Below are 7,448 nucleotides of genomic sequence, written 5' to 3'. Positions count from 1 at the left end.
CAGTTTACCTGAAAAAGAATTCAGAATAATGATAGTAAAGATGATCCAAAATCTTTGAAATAGAATAGACAAAATGCAAGAAACATTTAACAAGGACCTAGAAGAACTAAAGATGAAACAAGCAATGATGAACAACACAATAATTGAAATTAAAAATACTCTAGATGGAATCAATAGCAGAATAACTGAGACAGAAGCACAGATAAGTGACCTGGAAGATAAAATAGTGGAAATAACTACTGCAGAGCAGAATAAAGAAATAAGAATGAAAAGAACTGAGGACAGTCTCAGAGACCTCTGGGACAACAATAAACGCACCAACATTCGAATTATAGGGGTTCCAGAAGAAGAAGAGAAAAAGAAAGGGACTGAGAAAATATTTGAAGAGATTATAGTTGAAAACTTCCCTAATATGGGAAAGGAAATTGTTAATCAAGTCCAGGAAGCACAAAGAGTCCCATACAGGATAAATCCAAGGAAAAATACACCAAGACACATATTAAACTGTCAAAAATTAAATACAAAGAAAACATATTAAAAGCAGCAAGGGAAAAACAGCAAATAACACACAAGAGAATCCCCATAAGGTTAACTGCTGATCTTACAGCAGAAACTCTGCAAGCCAGAAGGGACTGGCAGGACATATTTAAAGTGATGAAGGAGAAAAACCTGCAACCAAGATTACTCTACCCAGCAAGGATCTCATTCAGATTTGATGGAGAAATTAAAACCTTTACAGACAAGCAAAAGCTGAGAGAGAGTACAGCACCACCAAACCAGCTTTACAACAAATGCTAAAGGAACTTCTCTAAGCAAGAAACACAAGAGAAGGAAAAGACCTACAATAACGAACCCAAAACAATTAAGAAAATGGGAATAGGAACATACATATCGATAATTACCTTAAATGTAAATGGATTAAATGCTCTCACCAAAAGACACAGATTGGCTGAATGGATACAAAACAAGACCCATATATATGCTGTCTAAAGAGACCCACTTCAGACCTAGAGACACATACAGACTGAAAGTAAGGGGATGGAAAAAGATATTCCATGCAAATGTAAACCAAAAGAAAGCTGGAGTAGCAATTCTCCTATCAGACAAAATAGACTTTAAAATAAAGACTATTATAAGAGACAAAGAAGGACACTACATAATGATCAAGGGATCGATCCAAAAGAAGATATAACAATTGTAAATATTTATGCACCCAACATAGGAGCACCTCAATACATAAGGCAAATACTAACATCCATAAAAGGGGAAATCGACAGTAACACATTCATAGTAGGGGACTTTAACACCCCACTTTAACCAATGTACAGATCATCCAAAATGAAAATAAATAAGGAAACACAAGCTTTAAATGATACATTAAACAAGATGGATTTAACTGATATATTTATAGGACATTCCATCCAAAAACAACAAAATACACATTTTTCTCAAGTGCTCATGGAACATTCTCCAGGACAGATCATATCTTGGGTCACAAATCAAGCCTCGGTAAATTTAAGAAAATTGAAATTGTATGAAGTATCTTTTCCGACGACAACGCTATGAGACTAGGTATCAATTACAGGAAAAGATCTGTAAAAAGTACAAACACGTGGAGGCTAAACAATACACTACTTAATAACCAAGTGATCACTAAAGAAATCAAAGAGGAAATTAAAAAATACCTAGAAACAAATGACAATGGACACATGATGACCCAAAACCTATGGGATGCAGCAAAAGCAGTTCTAAGAGGGAAGTTTATAGCAATATAATCCTACCTTAAGAAACAGGAAACATCTCGATTAAACAACCTAACCTTGCACCTAAAGCAATTAGAGATAAGAACAAAAAACCCCAAAGTTAGCAGAAGGAAAGAAATCATAAACATCAGATCAGAAACAAATGAGAAGGGAAGAAGGAAATGATGGCAAAGATCAATAAAACTAAAAGCTGGTTCTTTCAGAAGATAAACAAAATTGATAAACCATTAGCCAGACTCATCAAGAAAAACAGGGAGAAGACTCAAATCAAGAGAATTAGAAATGAAAAAGGAGAAGTAACAACTGACACTGCAGAAACACAAAAGATCATGAGAGATTACTAAAAGCAATGCTATGCCAATAAAATGGACAACCTGGAAGAAATGGAGAAATTCTTAGAAATGCACAACCTGCCAAGAATGAATCAGGAAGAAATAGAAAATATGAACAGACCAATCACAAGCAGTGAAATTAAAACTGTGTTTAAAAATCTTCCAACAAACAAAAGCCCAAGACCAGATGGCTTCACAGGCGAATTGTATCAAACATTTAGAGAAGAGCGAACACCTACCTTCTCAAACTCTTCCAAAATATAGCAGAGAGAGGAACACTCCCAAACTTATTCTACGAGGCCACCATCACCCTGACACCAAAACCAGACAAGGATGTCACAAAGAAAGAAAACTACAGCCCAATATCACTGATGAACATAGATGCAAAAATTCTCAACAAAATACTAGCAAACAGAATCCAACAGCACATTAAAAGGATCATACACCATGATCAAGTTGGGTTTATTCCAGGAATGCAAGGATTCTTCAATATACGTAAATCAATCAATGTGATATACCATATTAACAAATTAAGGAGAAAAACCATATAGTCATCTCAATAGATGCAGAGAAAGCTTTTGACAAAATTCAACACCAATTTATGATAAAAACCCTGCAGAAAATAGGCATAGAGGGAACTTACCTCAACATAATAAAGGCCATATATGATAAACCCACAGCCAACATTGTCCTAAATGGTGAAAAACTGAAAGCATTTCCACTAAGATCAGGAAAAATACAAGGTTGCCCACTCTCACCACTCTTATTCAACATAGTTTTGTAAGTTTTAGACACAGCAGAGAAGAAAAGGAAATAAAAGGAATGCAAAAGGGAAAAGAAGAAGTGAAGCTGTCACTGTTTGCAGATGACATGATATTATACAAAGAGAATCCTAAAGATGCTACCAGAAAACTACTAGAGCTAATCAATGAATTTGGTAAAGTAGCGGGATACAAAATTAATGCACAGAAATCTCTGGCATTCCTATACACTAATGATGAAAAATCTGAAAGTGAAATCAAGAAAACACTCCCATTTACCATTGCAACAAAAAGAATAAAATATCTAGGAATAAAATAAAACCTAAGGAGACAAAAGACCTGTATGCAGAAAATTATAAGACACTGAAGAAAGAAATTAAAGATGATACAAATAGATGGAGAGATATATCATGTTCTGGATTGGAAGAATCAACATTGTGAAAATGACTATACTACCCAAAGCAATCTACAGATTCAACGCAATCCCTATCAAACTACCACTGGCATTTTTCACAAAACTAGAACAAAAAAGTTCACAATTTTTATGGAAACACAAAAGACCCCGAATAGCCAAAGCAATCTTGAGAACGAAAAACGGAGCTGGAGGAATCAGGCTCCCTGACTTCAGACTATACTACAAAGCTACAGTAATCAAGATAGTATGGTACTGGCACAGAAACAGAAAGATAGATCAATGGAACAGGATAGAAAGCCCAGAGATAAACCCACACACATATGGTCTCCTTATCTTTGATAAAGGAGGCAGGAGTGTACAGTGGAGAAAGGACAGCCTCTTCAATAAGTGGTGCTGGGAAACTGGACAGGTACATGTAAAAGTATGAGATTAGATCACTCCCTAACACCATACACAAAAATAAGCTCAAAATGGATTAAAGACCTAAATGTAAGGCCAGAAACTATCAAACTCTTAGAGGAAAACATAGGCAGAACACTCTATGACATAAATCACAGCAAGATCTTCTTTGACCCACCTCCAAGAAAAATGGAAATAAAAACAAAAATAAACAAATGGGACCTAATGAAACCTCAAAGTTTTTGCACAGCAAAGGAAACCATAAACAAGACCAAAAGACAACCCTCAGAATGGGAGAAAATATTTGCAAATGAAGCAACTGACAAAGGATTAATCTCCAAAATTTATAAGTAGCTCATGCACCTCAATAAGAAAAAAACAAACAACCCAATCCAAAAATGGGCAGAAGACCTAAATAGACATTTCTCCAAAGAAGGTATACAGATTGCCAACAAACACATGAAAGAATGCTCAACATCATTAATCATTAGAGAAATGTAAATGAAAACTACAATGAGATATCATCTCACACCGGTCAGAATGGTCATAATCAAAAAATCTACAAACAATAAATGCTGGAGAGGGTGTCGAGAAAAGGGAACACTCTTGCACTGCTGGTGGGAATGTGAATTGGTACAGCCACTATGGAGAACAGTATGGAGGTTCCTTAAAAAACTAAAAATAGAACTATCATACGACCCAGCAATCCCACTACTGGGCATATACCCTGAGAAAACCATAATTCAAAAAGAGTCATGTAACAAAATGTTCATTGCAGCTCTATTACAATAGCCCGGAAATGGAAACAACCTAAGTGTCCATAATCAGATGAATGGATAAAGAAGATGTGGCACATATACACAATGGAATATTACTCAGCCATAAAAAGAAATGAAACTGAGCTGTTTGTAATGAGGTGGATGGACCTAGAGTCTGTCATACAGAGTGAAGTAAGTCAGAAAGAGCAAGACAAATACCATATGCTAACACATATATATGGAATTTAAGGGGAAAAAATGTCATGAAGAACCTAGGGGTAAGATGGGAATAAAGACACAGACCTACTAGAGAATGGACTTGAGGATATGGGGAGGGGGAAGGGTAAGCTGTGACAAAGCGAGAGAGTGGCATGGACATATACACACTACCAAACGTAAAATAGATAGCTAGTGGATAGCAGCCGCATAGCACAGGGAGATCAGCTCGGTGCTTTATGATTACCTAGTGGGATGGGATAGGGAAGGTGGGAGGGAGGGAGACGCAAGAGGGAAGAGATATGGGAACATATGTATATGTATAGTGATTCACTTTGTTATAAAGCAGAAACTAACGCACCATTGTAAAGCAATTATACTCCAATAAAGATGTAAAAAAAAAAATATATATATATATATATATAAAGAAACACCAAAAACAAACAAACAAACAAAAAAAACAAATGCTAATCTCTTCTGGAAACACTCTCACAGACACATCCAGAAATAGTGTTTTACCAGCCGTCTGGGCAGCCCTTAGCTCTGTCAACACACAGAATTAACCATCATAGGGCCCAATAAACGTGTATTGAATGAATGAATGAATGAACATTATAATTAGCTCTTTATTAGTTTCTAGCAGAGGCTAAAAACTGGCTGCTTGTCAACCATTTCTGGTTTGCAAAGTTTGTAAACTATTGGCTGACAACACATTGGCCAAGAAAGAACCCCCCAAAACCAAAAAGACAATAACAAAAAACCCCAGGAGATTAAACATCAAGAACTGAGCTTATGTTCCTGGTGGTCATTTGTGGACTGCAACTAACTCACAGCTACCACCTTAGAAGGGGTATGTAGTCTTCCACAGGCAATTGGAATTAAAGTGTTTTTACATCCTTATTTAGGAATAGGTTAAAAATAATTGACTTCATTAATTAGCTAAGGATATATGGTATAATTGGCAAGCAGAGACTACTAGAAGTTTTTATTTCTCTTACCTAACAGGGAAAAAAAGCATGGCACATGTGGTAAGGGACTACAGTTAGGCTTTCTGCATGAAAATAATTGTAACTGCTATTGATTAGAGCCATGATGAAATTTCCTCTTTTGTAGACCCTAGCAGAGGCTTATAACTGAACTGTCAACCTGTTTTTGTTTTGTTTACACATTTTTGGCCAACACTTAAAAATCAAGAGATCTCATATCCCATTCTAAGTCTGCATTTCTGATTGGCAGTAGTGGACTAGAACTGACTGACTAGCAGAGTTTACCGTTAGAAAAGGGTATGTGGTCTCAAGTGGAATTTAAACGTGTTTTTAGTTCCTGTTTGGGGAAAGGGTAAATATAATTAAGTTTAAACTTTAAAAAATTAAGGATATATGGTATAATTCTTGGGTTACCCAATAGAAAGATTTTTTTAAAAAAGAATTTAGAATATATAACTTCCAAAACCAGTAGAATTTAAAAAAAGAGGTGAAAAAGGATACTTCGAAAGAAGACAAGAAATAAGATTAAAAAAATTAAGAAATGGGCTTCCCTGGTGGCGCAGTGGTTGAGAGTCCGCCTGCCAATACAGGGGACATGGGTTCTTACCCCGGTCTGGAAAGATCCCACATGCCGTGGAGCAGCTAGGCCTGTGAGCCATGGCTGCTGAGCCTGCGCGTCCGGAGCCTGTGCTCCACAATGGGAGAGGCCACAACAGTGAGAGGCCTGCATACCGCAAAAATAAAAAAAGAAATGGCAACAGAAATATCTGTTTTCTAGATATAGAAAAATTGATCAGTACCATAAATGCAGTAGACTTAATGCTATAAATAAAAGACAAAGATTATCTGATTGATTTTTAAAATAAATTTATTTATTTAATTCATTTATTTAGGCTGTGTTGGGTCTTCAGTGTTGTGCATGGGCTTTGTCTAGTTGCAGCAAGAGGGGGCTACTCTTGGTTGTGGTGTGCGGGCTTCTCATTGCGGTGGCTTCTCTTTGTTGTGGAGCATGGGCTCTAGGCACGTGGGCTTCAGTATTTGTGGCACGCAGGCTCAGTAGTTGTGGCTTGTGGGCTCTAGAGCACAGGCTCAGTAGGTGTGGCGCACAGGCTTAATTGCTCTGTGGTATGTGGGATCTTCCTGGACCAGGGCTCAAACCTGAGTCCCCTGCATTGGCAGGCAGATTCTTAACCACTGTGCCACCAGGGAAGTCCCTGAATTTTAACAACATAATTTTATACTACAGAAAGTATAAGAGTGGGAAAATAAATATTAAAAACATACGAACCAAAAGAAAGTTTGTATAGCTGTATCAAACAAAATACAGGAACACCTCAGAGTTAGTGCAAGTTCAGTTCAAGATCACTGCAATAAAGTGAGTCACATGAATTTTTTGCTTTCCTAGTGAATATAAAAGTTATGTTTACATTATACCATAGTCTATTAAGTGTGCAATAGCATTATGCCTAAAAAAATGTACATACCTTAATTTAAAAATACTTTATTGCTAAAAAATGCTAACCATCAACTGAGCCTTCAGAGAGGTGTGTAGTAACATCAAAGATCATGGTCACACATCACCATAACAATGTAACAGTAATGAAAAAGTTTGAAATACTGTGAGAATTACCAAAATGTGACACAGAGACATGAAATGAGCAAATGCTGCTGGAAAAATGGTGACAATTTCCTTGATGCAGGGTTACCACAAACCTTCAGTTTGTTAAAAATGCAGTATCTGGGCTTCCCTGGTGGCATAGTGGTTGAGAGTCCGCCTGCCGATGCAGGGGACACGGGTTCATGCCCCAGTCTGGGAGG

This window comes from Phocoena sinus, chromosome 2 (genome assembly GCF_008692025.1).
Source record: "Phocoena sinus isolate mPhoSin1 chromosome 2, mPhoSin1.pri, whole genome shotgun sequence".
In the NCBI taxonomy this organism is placed as follows: domain Eukaryota; kingdom Metazoa; phylum Chordata; class Mammalia; order Artiodactyla; family Phocoenidae; genus Phocoena; species Phocoena sinus.
This window is presented reverse-complemented; position numbering follows the sequence as displayed.